Source organism: Sceloporus undulatus, chromosome 6 (genome assembly GCF_019175285.1).
Source record: "Sceloporus undulatus isolate JIND9_A2432 ecotype Alabama chromosome 6, SceUnd_v1.1, whole genome shotgun sequence".
Taxonomy (NCBI): Eukaryota; Metazoa; Chordata; class Lepidosauria; order Squamata; family Phrynosomatidae; genus Sceloporus; species Sceloporus undulatus.
The window spans coordinates 3,979,104-3,996,745 of record NC_056527.1 but is presented as its reverse complement, the minus strand read 5'-3'; positions in this window follow the sequence as shown (position 1 = coordinate 3,996,745).

Sequence of the window (17,642 nt, the reverse complement as noted above, 5' to 3'; positions counted from 1 at the left end):
CCCTTGTTAATTCAACACAGCCCTCATCATGATGGTTCCCAGCTTTGCCAGATTCTCTAGCCATGCTGCCTGGGGGATTCTGGGAGCTGTAGTCCAAACAAGTCACTTTCCCAATCTCTGATTTCCCCATAGCTAGGTCTAAACTCATGTCTTTGGGAGAAACCCTTATAAATAGCTCAGCAGGTGTTAGAATTTGTGGCGGCCGGTGGCAAAACAAGAGGGACAGAAAAAGAGAAAAGGATTCCCGGTTCTGATTTGTATTTTGGGCATCTTGGCTTCTTCCTCCCTCCAATTTTAGGGAATGGAAATGCTTTTTATATGCCTAGGCACCAGCTCAGTATTCCATAACATTGAATTAGCAAAACGTTACCATCTGTGAAACAGGACAAAGAAAATCTATAAAAGAATTTCCCCCATAGCATGAGGGGATATTCCCCCGCCCCGATGCAGCAGCTTGCTGTGTCTTTTCATCAACCGACTGTCGGATCCGTCTTTCTAGGACTGCAATCCAGACCTCTTTTTTTGTTTCCAGTTTGCTAGGAAGGCTCATGGCACACAATGGCTTTCCTTGCAACCTTCATCTAAGTTTTGATTTGGAAACAAATAACTCGGTGGCAGCGTAGGGGAATGGCTTGAGTGTTGGACTATGACTCTGGAGATCAGGGTTGAGCATAAAAAAAATGCCCACTGGGCGACTTTGGGCAAGTGACACTCTCTCAGCATCAGAGGATGGCAATGGCAAACCCCTCTTGAACTTGAAGGTGAAGCTGTCCCAAGTTCTTCTGGATCCTGCCTGAAAATGATGGTAAGGAACAATCCACATGCTTTATGCGTCTCAGTTCCTGTGGTATTTTGTTTTTGACTTTGCTCTGGCCTTCCCAACCTGCTGAAACCACTGGGCCCAATTCCTGCTGCACAAGGCCTCCTTGGAGCACAGCCAAGTCCCTACCCTTCCCGCTATGCCCTCGAAACCCTCCTTTTCCCACACCTGTTACGCATTAAACAGCAGACTGCGCCTTCCCCCAACAGACACGAAAAACATCGGAAAGCTCTGCTCTCAGATGCACTTCCCACCCCATTAATTTTTACGAGTGGGCCGTGCCCCCCTTTTGGTACCATGCTGTGGGTCAAAGGGAGGAACAGTCTTTCAATGGATCCCCCCATTTTGTGCCCCTGTAACTGGCCCTGGGAGCGGCATTTTCTTTGGAAAACACTTGTTCTTTTCTTCTCTTTTCGTGTTTAATGAATCAGTTTGGCCAACTGGAGATGGAGGAGGGGAGGCAGAAACCCGACTCAAGGCCAAATGACATAAAAAGAGCAGATCAGGCCACAGAAGGAAGTTATAAGCCTGATGATGGGAAACAGACCTTTGCAAGCAATACCACCGTGCAATTTTTAATGCAATTAATCCATCAATTGATCACCCTATCCTCCTATGTTACCAGGTTACAAACCATAGTATATTGGCCAAGATCCTCTTCGCTAGTGTACCTACACCAGTGTAGGAGGTGCAGGGGTGAGAATCATGCCACCACCCACAGGTCATATGCACATCGTTGATGGGCTCTTATGCTGTCCTTAGGAGTCCTGAATGGCCATGGACTTTATACCACTCACAAACCCCTGCTGTAATCCTCACAGGAGCTGGAAGGGAAAATTGATCTTTCCAGTAGATGTGGTTTTTTACAACACCCTGCCATATAATCCACAGCATTTTGGGATGACTTGGTCTTGGATAGGCAATTAGGAGCCATTAGTTTTACAGAAGACCTGTTACTGGTGAGATCAGAACTGGCACATTGACCTTAGAATCACAGAATCATAGAGTTGGAAGAGACCTCAAAAGCCATTCAGTCTTCTATTATGCAGAAATACACAGCCAAAGCACTCCAGATAGATGGCCATGCATTCTCTGTTTGAAAACCTCCAAAGAAGGAGACTCCAAGGCAGTGTCTTCCACTGTCAAACAGCTCTGACCATCTGGAAATTCTTCCTGACATTTAGGTGGAATCTCTTTTCCTGTTGTTTGCATCCACTGCTCCAGGTCCTATTCTCTAGAGCTGCAGAAACAAACTTGCTTCATCCTAATATAATCCCCCTTCAAATACTTCAGCATGACTATCATATCACCCTTAACCTCTTCTTCCCCAGGCTACACATATCCAGCTCCCTAAGATGCTCCTCACAGATCTTGAGGGTTTTCTGACCTTTCTCCATTTCAGTTGCTCTCCTCTGGACACACTCCAATTTGGCAACATTTCTTCTTGAACTGTGGGGCCCAGAACTAGACACAGCATTCCAGGAGAAGTCTGACCAAAGCAGAATAGAGTCCCTCGAATGGTCCAGAGGTTCCCCAAAGAGGTCCTATTTGCTAGTTGACGACTTTTCTTCTTAAAGAATTGTTTTTGTCAATTGTCTGTCTTATTGCTGTGTACGTAAGTGAAGCGTTTTATGGCACCTGTTGTTGGTCGAGCCAAGAACAAACCTGACCTGGAAGCTTTTATGCAAAGGGATCTTGTAGCTCCATTGAGACTCAGAGAGAGAAAGAAAGAAGTTGGTAGAATAAAAATGTATAGTCTTAAGTATATTTTCTCCGATGCAAGAAAGTAACCTCCATGCATCGGAGGAGGTAGAGTTATGTCTACAAAACCCTATGCTACCAACTTCTTTCTTTCTCTCAGTTAGTCTCAAAGGTAGTACAAGACCCCTTTGCATGCTGATCCAGACTAACACAGCGATGTTTTTGAATCTGGAAGCTTTTGTAAGGGCAGAGTATCCCACATGTCGTAAACCAACCTATATCCGCTTTTGTTTTCTTAAATTGTCTTGCACTGAGCTTCTAGAAAATGAATTCCTAGAGGGCAGAGGTGAATTTTGCTGTCCTACCTACTAGTCCCAACTGACTGAGCGTTAACATTTATCCTTATAGTACTTATTTTGCATTGTTTAAGGAGGGCTATAACAAGCAACATTTCCCATAGCAATTAAAACATCCTCCTGTTGCTTCCCTCCAATTAATTTTTAAAAGAGGAGGAAATCTGACTTGATATCACAGAATGAGCCTTGTTTCATTTCAGACCATTCTGCTACGGTTCTTCCCTCTTCTGAAGAACATTCAAATAGATCAGCTGGACCAGGTCAAAGGCTTCTCAGTCTAGCCTTCAGTTTGCACAGAGGCCAACTAGATGCTCCAATGCAAAACCTAGAGAGAACAGTAATGATCCTAGTCATGCCCCCTGACAACTGATATTCAAAGTTATTTTGCCTTTGATACTGAAAGAGATGCTTAGCCAGAATAACTAGTAACTTCTGATAGCCTTATTATCCATTAATCTGTCCCAGTGCCTGGTCTCTTCCATGTCAGCTGGGCAGTGAATGAACGCCAGGTTTTCATTTGAGAAATTTAAGGGTGCTGAGTCAATTTAGGTTTCAGCACACTGGACAGCTCCTTTAAAATCCAGAATAGAAGAATAGAATGATAGAATCCAGGGCCATCCAGTCAAACCCCATTTAGCCATGCAGGAAGTCACTATTACTCCCAATAGATAGTCATCCAGCCTCTCTTTAAAAACCTCCAAAGGAGATTCCACAACTCTTTGAGACAGCATGTCCCCTGTTGAACAGCTCTGACCATTTCGAAGTTCTTCCTATTGATTAGGTGGAATCTCTTTTCCTGGAGCTTTTATCCTTTGCTCTGTGTCCTGTTCTCTGGAACAATAGAAAACATTGTTCCACCATTAATATGACACCCCTTCAAATGTTTAAACAGAGCTATCATGTCCCCTCTTAACCTTCTCTTCTCAGACTAAACATACCCAGCCCCCTAAGCGGCTTCTCATAGGACGTGGTAGTTTCCAGACCCTTCACCATTTTGGTTGTCCTCCTCTGGGCACACTCTGCCTTCTCCACATCCTTCTTGAACTGTGGTGCCCAGAACTGGACTCATAGGATTCCAGGTGAGGTTTGACCAAAGTAAAATAGAGTGGTACTATTACTTTCCTCGACCAAGACACCACACTCCTATTGCTGCAGCCTAGGATCCTATTGGCTTTTTAAGCTGCTGCATCACACTGTGGACTCATGTTAAGCTTGCAGCCTGCTAAGATTCCTAAGGCTTCTTAGCTTTTGATCCACCAGCATTTTCCTGCTTCAACTCCCAGAAGCCTCTGCCAACATGATGAATGACAATGAATTCTGGCAGATGGAGGACCAAAGGTTGAGATGAGAACCATTGATCATATACTAAAGTACATTTTTTGCTACAATCACATAGACGCCAGCAATTGCCCTCCAGCCTGGTGCCCCTCTGGCCATCTTGTGACAGTGAATTCCATAGTCTGATTCCCTGTTGTGGGATAGCCTCACAAGCCTGCCCTCAGGAGGGCAAGACTGCTTTAGGCAGTGACCCATAACAGTGCTTTAAAGTACAGAGTTTTCCCTCTTGCCTTTTCCAGAATACCCAACGAAGTCTAGCAGGGCCAGCATGTTTACAGTGCCCTTCCTTTGAAACTACCTTGGTGCAATTGGATTTTCAACCCTGGTTGCAAGGAAAACTAGAAGAAGGCCTAGAGCAAGTACAGTGATCCTTCCAATCTGTGGGGGTTTGGTTCTCTCCACCCGCACGGATGGCAAAAAAACTCAGATGGTCATGCCCTATATTACTCAATTGTGATGATATGCACATGGATGTATCATCACATCTCCATGCACACATTGCTGTTGAATAATCCTGGCCATAGTGATCCATGGGCAGTCAAATCCACAGACCGGAAACCTACCGACAGAGAGAGTCCACTATAAATGTACTGTGGCCACTGTAATATATTTTGCAGAATCACAAGCTCTCCCTAATGTTATCTTTTAGCTTTGAATGGGAAGCAACAATGATCTGCTTGGTTGGATTTCTTTCAGAAGATTGCCTCCCATCCCAAATGTTCAAAGGCATGCCAAGGCGGTGCTTGGAAACATACTTGTTTAAATAATATTTGTATCTGTTACTCACTAAAGTGTTCAGAAAGTGTTCAGAAAGTAAAAGGCTCCTTTCCTCGTGCGCTAGAAGTCCCAGCCTGCAGCATTTGGGGGGAAGGGACCAAGTCAGATCTCATGTATGTATGTGCCTTCAAATTGCCTGACAACTTATGGTGATCCCATAAATTTTCTCTGGGTTTTCTTAAGCAAGGGATCTTCAGAGGTGGTTTTGCCAGTTTCTCCTTCTGAAATAATCCTAAAGCACCTAAGATTTGCTAGAAGTCTCCAATCCAAGGGCTAACCAGGGCTGACCCTGTTTAGCTTCCAAGATCAGATGGTATCTGGTGCCTTTAAGGTATTTAGGCCTCTTCCAAGTAGTTTACTCCTGGTATAAAGCAGCTTCTTTACTGTTTTCAAGTTTGCAAACTGTTTCAAGACTCTATTTTAATGGGGTTGCTTTTGCCGTTTCCCCTTATGATGGCCTCTATAATTAGATTCAAATATGTATTTAGTTAAGGAAACGTCTAGGGAGCACCGCAGTAAAGTTAATTGCTTGCAAGGGTTTATAATGGTGATCCCGTTGCATTAGATTTTCAGCTGTTGCTGACCTTGGCAAGCGGTTTCCCCTTTCCATGGAATTCAGCGTTTGACTCTCCCTCCCTCCCTTTAAAAAAGAAAGCAATAACTGCAACAGAGTATACAGCCATCTATGGTCCAAAACACACTGCAGAAATCATCCAGTTTGAGAGTGCTTTAACTGCCCTAGCTCAATGGTAGGGAATTCTGGGAACTGTAGTTTTGTGAGATCTTTAGCCTTCTCTGTCAGAGAGCTCTGGTGCCACAATAAACTACAATTCCCAAGATTCCCTAGCATTGAGCCAGGGCAGTTAAAGCAGTCTCAAACTGGATGCTTTCTGCAGTGTGTCTTGGACCACAGTGACTTTTTTGTATGGCTTGATCTGTTTCAGGCTAGGAGGGTCTTGAACTTTATGTTGTAGGCCAGTGAATTTGGAATCTATCAAAAGAATAGAGATGGGGAACTCAGTCAGTTTTGCATACGGGTTCAGACTTTAAAACAGCGCAGATTTGCCCCCCTAATGTCCCAGCTGGGAATCTGTAATTATTTTGCATTCCATGAAAGAGAGAGAATAATGACAAAAGTTTTCTCCTTGCTGCATTCATTCAGAGTGTTAATCTGTTACAATAGCTCCACTGGCTGCTAGTCTGTTTCTGGGCAGAATTCAAAGTGCTGGTTACAGTGGTGTCACTAGTTGGCATTATGGTGTCACCCCACATTGATAGACCTGTGGCTTACAAATGAACACAAACTCATGTACACTTCCCTCTGAAGGAAACACTCTTTTGTGCAGAAGCTTTTGCACTGACTGGCCAGCCATTTTACAAGTTCCCTTCACACCCTTTCCTCCTGGAATCTTCATTTTAACCCCAGAATCTGCCCTGGGATATTTTTTGCCCTATCAATATGCCTGCCAACGCACCCCCAATTTGGTCTTGTTTTGAGGTCAAACAGACACTCTGAGGCTTATTGCATTGGTTATTAAATCAATTTTCCTCTATCCGGTTTAAAGCTGAATTTGGGTGGCATCCTGATCTTATCAGACTTTTTTGCTGCCGAGTTTGCTGCCCAAATACAGCCTGGACCCATCCCCGCTTCCAGAGCTACTCTTTTCTGATCCGGCTGTTTTCTGACTTAAGAAAATGGCTGTCAGAACCCCTCTGGAATCAGGGATTGATCCTGGATGTATTCGGGTGGCAGATTCAGCAGCAAAAAAAGTCTGATAAGATCAGGATGCTGCCCAAATTAAGCTTTAAACCAGATAAAGATAAACTGATTTAATAACCAATGTGATAAGGCTCCCTGTCTGTATCTCACCCAACTTCTCAGCAACCACTAGACACCCCTGATCCACAGGCAGCATGTTGAGCCAGTTTCCTCTCACTGACACCCCCCCGGACTGGAATCTCCGCAGACACTTCTGCAATCCTAAAAGTCACTATTTGCTACCACCTTTTTATATCATTAGTAAGTGGATTTGTGTGAGAGTGCCTGTCTCTGTTTGGCGATTCCCTGTGATCTACAAATAAAACTACATTTGGACCTTGCATTTGGGAGTTTTGATTCTCAGAACCGATATACACAGGCTTGATCCCTGCTTTTAGTTTCCCAAGCCCTTTCTGCAGCTTTAAGTGAGCTAATAAAATCGAGGGCACCCACAATAAAATATAAATTGTGGATGCCCTCCAGGGACCCTGGCACTTTGGGTAACAAGCCCCTTAGGTCTGTCTTATGGACTGTGCACACTGGTCATTAAGGCTGGCCTGGGGTCGAAGCCAGGGTGTGACGTCCACATGACATACGCCCTGACTCCGCACCCAGGGAGGTGTGATGCCATGCGCTGCTCCACATGGCACGCAGCATCACGGCACTCCTCTGGCACTGCGTCCACACGATGCAGCACCAAAGAAGTGCCTTAAAGCCATGGCATCACAGCTATCACACCCATTCCAGGATGCAAAAAGGAGTTGCTGTTTGCGGCTCCTTTTTGTGCCCTGGAAAGGCCAGATCGGGGCTGTGGCATGCGATTGCCACGGCCTCAACCCAGTGCAGCTGAAGGTGGTTGCCCCATTTCCAAAAAGGGAAATCCCCCCCCCCCCCACACACACACCTTTCTCAGTCTCTCTCTCTGTTTTTGAATGGCAACCTGTGAGCACTTGTGATTACTATTTAATGTATAACACTGACATTGCTGGGGGACACCCCTATACAGTGGCATCACTAGGGTTGTTGTCACTCCAATGCAATAACTCATGCTGTCACCCTCAGGCTTGGAGCTGCCAAGCCAATGGTCCCACAGAGTAGTCTACTTGCCATCAACTGCTGATGGACCAGGCCACACAAAGGGACTATCCATGTACCAGGTCATTCCAGTCTACTTGTCTTGTTCTCAACTCCTAAGGGGTCCAGGCACCACTTGGTGAAGGAAGTGGCCTCCAGGATTTCACCATGATGTGCTGACAATGTCCAGCCATCTTTCCTGCCACCTTCTGGAGGGTTTTCTGGGTCCTTCTTGCTGCCTCTGCCCATTCTCCCCCCAAAAGTCCAGCATAAGAATCTGCTTCTGTCAACAAAACCCAGTGGCTGCACTAGAATGCGCACTCCCCCTTTTCAATAAAAGGACAGGATATTTGGTTTCCAGTGAAATATTAATTTCCCTCAATCCGTCACACCTCTGAATAGTTTCTTGCTATGGGCATAAGGGGCAGGGGGGGGTGGAGTAGTAGTAAAAATAGTAAGAAATGAAATTACGCTTTTAATAGATTATTATGTATATGTGTAGAATAATTTTAGAATTTCTTATTTTAAAAGTGAGTTGGTTTTGGTCTCCAGCCAACTGTGTCTGGAAAAACATTAGTTGCTCCCCTCTCTATTTTTTTCCAAGGGTGTTACAGAGGGCAAGGAATAAAGAGGACAAAAGTGTGTGTGTGTGTGTGTGTGTGTGTGTGTGTGTCCCCAAATGAGAAAGAGTTTTAAAATTATTTTTCTGTTTTCCTACTGAACTTGGTGATTATTTCCAGGAGTTTGGATGAGCAGAGGTTATTTATGAAACGGATAGCAAAACAATGAAAAACAAGTCTCCTGTGGTAAATGTTTAGGTGGTTGTCTTCTTCTAACCACACATACCTTGTTGGGCAGCTTTTGGTGGGTGCCGGTCTTAACACAATAGCCAAGCTTTTCTTGGAACAGCTGGAATGGAAGTGATGAAGCCAGTCATGGTAAATGGTCTTTGGGGTCATGGTAAATGGTTTCAATCCCACAACATCCATTTCTTTGGTCATGGGTGAAGGCTACCAGACATGATGCAAATGGCCAAATAGTGGTCCCTGAACTTGGGTTATAGTGGATCTGTGTAGCTGTGTTCTTGTGGTAAGAGTTTCCCAATAGTTTGCAGGATGGATGTGGGAAATGGCAAAAGGTTGGCTTCTTGTTATATTCTCCGTTGATTTATAATGTGTGAAATGATTTTGTGATGGCATACCAAGGTCATTTTGTACTACAAGTTATTCATAGAAGCAATAAAACAGAAAGATTTTGTGGGTTAGGAAAAATGAAAGAATAGGGTAAAAGGCCATGGCTTGAATCTTATTGTTAATTCAGCAAGTAACTTCATTGAATCAATGGGATTCATCTCAACAGCTGATTCAGTGGGGCTGCTTCGTTGGGACTACCAGTTTTCTCTTGTATAATTTAGATCAGGGATTTTGTGGCTCTCCAGTTATTCATCAAAATAGGCTATGACAGCTGGGTCTGCTGGGACTTGCAGTTCAACTATGGAGGACACATCATTCCCACCTGTGGCCTTGCCTTCAAGTCATTATGGTAACCCTAAGGCAAGCTCAACACAGGGTTTTCCTAGCATGTTTGGTTCGGAGGAGGTTTTGCCATTGCCTCCTCTGAGACTGTGACATGCCCAAGGTCACCTCTTGGGTTTCTATGGTGAATCGTTCAAGCCATTGTATTTCCCATCACCATGTACAGATATGAGATCTGGACAATGAAGAGAGCAGATATGAAGAAACTTAATTCATTTGAGATGTGGTGCTGGATTAGAGTGCTGAGAATAGCATGGATGGCCAAAGCAGCAAGCAAATGGGTCCTTGAACAGATCAAACCAAAACTATCCCTGGAAGCCAAGATGACTAAATTGGGGCTATCATATTTCAGACACATCGTGAGAAGGCATGATTCATTAGAGAAGACAATGATGCTGGGGAAGGTAGAGGGAAGTAGAAAGAGAGGAAAGCTGCATGCAAGATGGATAGACTCAAGCAGGGAGACCTTGGGCCTGAACCTGAAGGACCTGAGCAGAGTACTGGAGGATGGGGGGTGTTGGGGATGTCTCATTCATAGGGTCGCCGTGGGTCAAGGTTGACTCCAAGGCAGCTAACAACGACTAACCCCATGTTTGATGCTGAACAGGTGGGATGTTATTAGGACTATTCACACCAGAATTGAGGTTTAGGCCATGCGTCATCCACTGAGAGGATAGTGGGAGAAAGTTTTATTTGTCCTGTGCAGACCAAAGAATCTTGCAGAGTTTCTGAGCAATGCTTGCAGGAAGCAATTGGTTTGGGTAATGAGCACCCAGGTATTCTTCCATCTCTCCTCAGCAACCGAGATTGCTGAGCAAGGTTTGGGTATCTCTTGAGTGGGGTGAGACTGGCTAGGAACGAATGCCTTTCTGTGTCAGGAATGGAGACTTGGTAATTGGAATCTGAAGGGTCATTAAAGGAAACCCTTATGGAAATGATTGGATAATGAGCTTTGGATAATGGCTTGTACTTACATTGGCTGCCTGCCTGGATTGATTGCTTCAATCACTTACCTTTAGAAATGTGTTCATGTTTGAAAGAAGTGGTGCTAGAAAATGACATCTGCAGCATTGGTTGCCCATTATTCCAAAGGTATGTTGGAGAGCTACCTTCTTCTGCAGCAAACAAGAACTGGAAACCTGCAGTGGCTTTACACAGATGTAAATGTAATAATGCAAAAAGACAGTGCAAAATAGGGTCACAGCTGAATGTTAAGAAAACAAAAATAATGACCACAGATGATTTATTCATTCAGGGGGAGCTGTGTTGGCCATGTAGCAAGACATGTACAATAACACCCAAAATCCACAAAACAGTATTACTTTTAATTGACCAACCAAAATGCACCCAAAAAAAAAAAAAAAAAACGTGATTCAAACATTCAAAGCTCCTTGAAAGCATGCAACCTGTATTTTCTGCATTTTGTTTGGCCAAATAAAGATATCACTATTTTGTGGATTTTGGATGTTATTGTACAGACAAGTTATGTAATTTTCAAGTGGGTAACATAGACATTGAGACAGTTAAAAAGATTTCCTATCCCAGGACCCCATAGGAATCCCAGCAGGACTCCATAGGACTGAGCAACAGCACTTCAAGTGGTATCAAACTGTATTATTTCTACATTGTAGATGCACTCAAGGTCAATATATTCAGTCTGGATCCAATCTTCTTTCTACCATAATACAGTATTGGCTCACCTTCAGACTGAAATACACAGGAGACGTGCTGCCAAAGCATGAGGCTTCATGTGTGGGAAGATGGATTTGGCAGAACAGAAAACCAAGAGCTATTTCAAGCTCAGACTCCTGGAAAAATGAATTTTCATTTGTCTTCTCAGGCCTTGGCTGGTTATTGAAAAATAACATAATGTTTGGAGGGAACGAAGATGAGACCCATCCCATTTGATGGCAGACTGTGTATCAACACATCCAATGATTGTTGCTGAAGACAAAAAGAAGTTGCATGGGGTTACACTTAGAGACACACAAGCTTGTTCATTCGAGATAATGGAAAAGTGACCTTTTGAACTATAGCTCGCAATATCTCCAAGCCAGAAGTTCCTCCAGAGGTCTAGGTGGAATCTCTTCTGTTGTTTATTGCTCCATGTCCTAGTCTCTGGTGCAGCAGAGCTTGATAGATGAAGGGAATGCTGTGGATATCATATATCTTGATTTCAGTAAGGCTTTTGACAAGGTTCCCCATGACATTCTTGTAAACAAGCTTATAAAAAGTGAGATAGACAAGGCAACTGTTACATGGATTTGTCGTTGGTTGACCGGCCGAACCCAAAGAGTGCTCAACAATGGCTCCTTTTCATCCTGGAGAGAAGTGACCAGTGGGGTCCCAGAGGGCTCTGTCCTGGGCCCAGGGCTATTCAACATCTTTATCAATGACCTGGATGACAGAATTGGGAGCATACTTATCAAATTTGCAGATGATACCAAATTAGGAGGAGTAGCTAATACCCCAGAGGACAGGATCAACATTCAAGATGACCTGAATAAACTAGAAAGTTGGGCCACAGCTAACAAAATGAACTTCAACAGGGAGAAATGCAAGGTACTGCACTTAGGGAAGAAAAATAAAATGCACAGATATAGGATGGGAGACACATGGCTGAACGAGAATACTGTGAAAGGGATCTGTGAGTCCAGTAGACCACAAGCTGAACATGATTGAATAGTGTGATGCGTCCAAAGGAGGGAATAAAATGGTGAAGGGTCTGGAAACCATGTCCTATGAGAAACGACTTAAGGAGCTGGGTATGTTAATAGAGAAGTGAAGGTTAAGAGGTGATATGATAGCCCTGTTTAAATACTTGAAGGGATGCCATACGAGAAGGGAGTTGACTTGTTTTCACTTGCTCCAGAGACTAGGACCCAGAGCAATGGATGCAAGCTACAAGAAAAGAGATTCCACCCCAACATTAGGAAGAACTTCCTGACAGTAAGGGCTGTTCGACAGTGGAACAAACTCCCTCAGAGTGTAGTGGCGTCTCCTTCCTTGGAGGTCTTTAAACAGAGGCTAGATGGCCATCTGTCGAGGATGATTTGATTTGGATTTCCTGCATGGCAGGGGGTTGGACTAGATGGCTCTTGCGGTCTCTTCCAATTCTATGATTCTATGAGAGAACAAGCTTGTTCCATCTGCAATATGACACCGTTTCAAATATTTAAAGATGGTTATCATAAGTTCTCTTAACCACCTCTTCTCCAGGCTAAATATATTCAGCTCCCTAAGCCACTCCTTATAGGGCTTGGTATTTTCCAGACCTTTCATCATTTTGGTTGCCTTTCTCTGGACATGCTCCAGCTTGTCAACATCTTTTCTGAATTGTGGAGCCCAGAAATGGTTGCAGTATTCTGGGTGAGGCCTGACCAAACCTGAATAGAGAAGTACTATTACTTTCGCCAATCTTGACATTACACTCCTATTGATGCAGCCCAGGAACATATTGGCTTTTAACTGCTGCATCACACTGTTGACTCATGTTGAGTTTGTGGTCTACTAGGACTCCCGGATTCCCTATGCATATACTGTACTGTTGTCATGCCAGGTGTCCCCCATCCTATATTTATGCATTTCATTGTTATTGCTCAAGCGTAAGACTCCCACTCCACCCCAATGCTGGCTCTTTATAGCGGTCTGTGTTGCCTCTGAGTTACATTTCAAAAGTAACATACTGAATCACTTTGTTGATATAGTGATTAATGTTTTCCAGTTAGTTTCAAAAATTACCTATAAAGGGCATTTTATTCAATTTTTAGGCTATTTTGGTGCCATCTTGCATAAAATTCACACATGGTATTTTTGCACAGAAAACAGCCCTTTCTACAAAAGAAACAGCATTTTCACTGCAGAAAATCCTTTACATCTTATTTTCTGCCCTGAAAATACTGGATTTCATGCAAAAGTATCATTCTTGAATTTGTGTAGTGGGTTGACCATTAGACTACAACTCTGGAGAGCAAGGTTCAATTTCCGCTCGGCCATGAAAGCCCCTGGGTGACCTTGGGCAAAGCTCCTCTGAATAAATCTTGCAACACAAAAAGCAAACAAAACAAACCATGAGCAGATTGACATAAGTCAGAAACAACTTAAAGGCATGATGCAACACACTAAAGTCCTAACCATGAAAGTCCCATCAGTCCAAGATTCTTCTCATCGTGGTTTCTTGGCCCTCAGGAAATGTGGATTTTGGCCATTTTTGAATATGTCCACATATTCTTCCTATCTCATGGAAACAAGAAAAAAACCTGGTTGAGTGGCCATTTGTGTCAGGGGTGCTTTAACTGTGGGTTTCTTCCATCAGCAGAGGGTTCAGTTATATGACCTTCGGTGTCCCTTCCCAGACTCCAGTTCTCTGCTACAGGGAGTGAGGAGGCCCTGACCAAAATGAGCTCCTGATAGTCCTCCCAGCAGCTTCTGCATTACCTTTGGCCTAGCTTTGGAAACCCCATGAGATCGGTCAGGAAGGGGTGGCAGATAAACCTCCAAGTGTGGGAGAGAATGCAATTTCTTTCATGTAAACAGTTCCTGATTCGGCCCTGTGCCCCTTCACTCAAAGGCTATAGATTTCTTGGAATGGAACAGGCCTGAGGTCTCCAAGTTATGAAAATAGCTTCGGGAAGCTTTTATGGGATCAAGAACCTCTTGGCGTTGAAGGTTTCCATCTGTTCATTTGGGCTTGCATTCTCATTGACGGAGCAAGGAGAAGTAGTTCAAGAGAAACCGTCTGCACAGACTGTTCTTTCTTAAACATCTTTTGGGCACAACTGAAAGCACAGGGTGTGATTCACAAGGCAGTCAAATGCAAATGCTCAGCATTCCTGACAGACCAATCTTTGGTCAGGTTGGAGATACGAAGCTGGCAACAGACAAAATAACCAACAGTGGCAAGGAGTTGATATATTCCATCTCAGCAACCCTGGGCTGGAATCCTGTTGGTTTCATTCACCTGTATAAGTGCCCTTTCTCATGTGGTGCTACTTTTTTCAATTGATGCTGCTACACTGTAGAATTAATGCAGTTTGACACTCCTTTAACTGCTATGGCTGCATCCTATGGAATCTTGAAAGGTGTGGCTTGTTGGGGGCATCCGAGCTCTCTGTCAGAGAAGGCTAAATATCTCACAAAACTACAAATCCCAGAATTCCATAGCATTGAGCCATGGCAGTTGAAGTGGTGTCAAACTGTATTATTTCTGCAGTGTAGATGCAGCCATTGACAGTTCATGCTTGCATAAGTGGAACTTATCTAACCATTTCTTCAAGAGATAGAATCTTAGAGTCAGGAGGCGTCTCAAGGGCCATTTAATCCAACCCTCTGCTTTAGAGGAATATGCAACAGAAGCATTCCTGAAATGTGTCCATCCAAACTCTGTTTGAAGACTGTCAAAGAAGGAGAGTCTACTACACTCAGAGGCCGTCCATTCCACTGTTGAATAGCTCTTTCAGTAAAGAAGTTATTCATAATGTTTAGGTGGAATCTCTTTTCTTGTGTGATAGTTGTATCACTGCCTCTCCTACATAGTAAAGTCATACCAATTCGTTGATGAAAACTGACTCAGTAGCAAAACTCTTCAATTCTATTTCCCACAGATGAAAGTCTCTTTACATAGATGTAAGTCTCGTACTGAATTCCAGCCAATAATAGCAATTTTACCATTTTGATCAATTCAGTGAGTCTACTTTCAACAGGACTAACAAGAGGATCAAGGCCATCCTGAAGGCCAATGTTTAATTCATGCTCCTTTTCTTTTAGATCTTTTCCTTCTGATTCATAAAGCACTCACTTCATGCAAATCAGAGTCTGCACAGGGATTGTTTTTCTGGCTGCTCCCTTTGTAACAATAATTACAGAGCTTTCTTTGGATAAAAAAAATCTATTTCTACTACTAGCTTTAAACTGAAACACTAATAAACAGCGGGAGAGAAAACATAATTGGCTCACTGAACGCTCTCCAAAGAAAACAGGCTGCCTTCATTTTCCTTCTATCTCTACAAACTTCCTTTTCACTAATTATTCAGTAGAGCAGTGTAGTTGTTTTTCTGGTCTGAATACTATTCTGCTGAATACTATTTTCCTTCAAAAACAGACTGGGTTAAATATGCTGACCTGAGTCTTACTGGTTAGTATCAGCTCAAGTATATCCACTGAATCAGTTGTTCAAGGTGCGTCAGCACAGAGGTAAACCCATAGACCCAGTGGTTCTACGCCAAACAGGACCAGCAATAGGATTTTAGCCTGTTAGCACCACTTTGGGTGCATTGGCACTGTAGAAATTACTGCAGTTTGATATAACTTTTACTGCCATGACTCCATCCTCCAGAACCCTGGGACTTGTAGCTTTATGAAACACCAGCACTCTTGGGCAGAAAAGGCTAAAGATCTTGTAAAACAGCAGATCTCAGAATTCCGTAAGTTGGAGCTACAGTGGTGTCAAACTGGATTATTTCTGCAGTGTAGATGCACCCTTTGACACTTAAGGAGTGCAGCGCATGCTTTCTCTTCCACACATGTACCCAAACCACCCTGATGGAAACTGCTGTTGTCTTCAGAACATGGAAGGAGATGTCCCCTGATCATGCCCGTGGCTCACATCTCAACAACAGCTTTCATGCTTATTTTTAGCTTCTTTGAAGATGAACAACTGTGCCTTGGACAAAGCCAGTGCCAAGGAGATGTCTCTGGAGCATGCTTTGTTCTAGGAGAAGCATGACCCAGTTGCCCGAAACAGTTGCAGTTTCCTTGGACTAATTTAGTGCCAATGGGCACGTGCCCCTGTTGCTATCCTTCAACAGTTCCAAACACCTGCAGGACTTGGCAGTTCAGGGATAGCTCAAACCACAGCCTTTGTTCCTTTCAGAGGCCCTAGGTTAAGTATGCTTGCGGCTCTCTTTTGGACAGCCAAACAGGTGTGGAGTCCTAAAACAGACAAATACTGATAGACAAAAGGCTTTGGGGACAGGGGAAGACAGAATCAGGACCAAATCTGTAATCTGCACGCTCCTCTTGACAAGACACTCTAAATAACTACAAACGTCAGGATGGAAAACTGATAAGATCACTCAGCAAGCTTTCCAAATCTGGGCATAAATGCTTGTCTTCTCAGATTACCAGACCACAATGTTCTGGAGATGCAAACATGAGTTTATATTGCATGCAAACAATTTCTCATGCTCCTTTATCATCTTGGACAAATGTCAGAAGGGAGGTCCCTCGGGCTTCTCTCCTGAGCTTAGTTTTGTTCAACCTCTTTAATTTTAAAACTTTGGATGATGGAACAGAGCAGTACTACTCAACATGGTGGTCCAGGAACCAGTGCCAGTCCATGGGCCATCCACAGCCAGTCCCCAAGGAGCTTCCAGGAAAGAAAGAGACAATTTTAGCTTTGGAGCACAAATATGGCACTGGTCCCTAGCATGCTGGGGGTGGGGGATACTAGCCCCTGACATCAGATAACTTGGAAAGCACTGGACTAGAAGGTATGCTTATCAGATGTTCAGAAGACATCAAATTAGGAAGGGTAGATAAAAATGCAGAGAACAGGATCAAGATTCAAGATGGCCTTAACATACTGGAGAACTGAGCCAAAACAAACAGAATGCATTTCAACAGGGCAAAAGGTAAAGTAGTATATTCGGCATGGGGAGAAGGAAATGAAATGGATAAATGTGGGATGAGTGACATCTGGATTGACAGGTGTGTGTGTCTAGAGGTCTTAGTAGATCACAAGCTAAACATGAGTCAACATTGTGATGCAGCAGCTCAAAAAACCATTATGACCCTAGGCTGCATCAATAGGATTGTAGTGTCTAAATTGAGGGATGTTGCTGTGCTACTCTCTTCTGCTTTGGTCAGACCTCAGTTGGAATATTGCTTACATTTGTGGGCACTATAGTTCAAGAAGGATGTTGAGAAGCTAGAACATGTCCAGTGGAGGGTGACCAGGATGATGAAAGGTCTGCAAATTGGGGATTGAAGTAATATTTGGACACCTTCCAGCTTGTCAATATCCCTCTTGAACTGCGGAGCCCTGAACTGGACACAATAATCCAGATGAGGTCCAACCAAAGCAGACTGGAGTGGTACTAATACTTCTCTTGATCTGGACACAACACTCTACTCTAGAATCTTTCCTGGTATTGATGTCAGGTTGATTAGATGGTAATTATTTGGGCCCTCTATGTTTCCTTTTTTGAAGACAGGGACAACATTTGCCCTCCTCTAGTCTACTGGGACTTCTCCTGTTCTCCAGGAATTCACAAAGATTATTG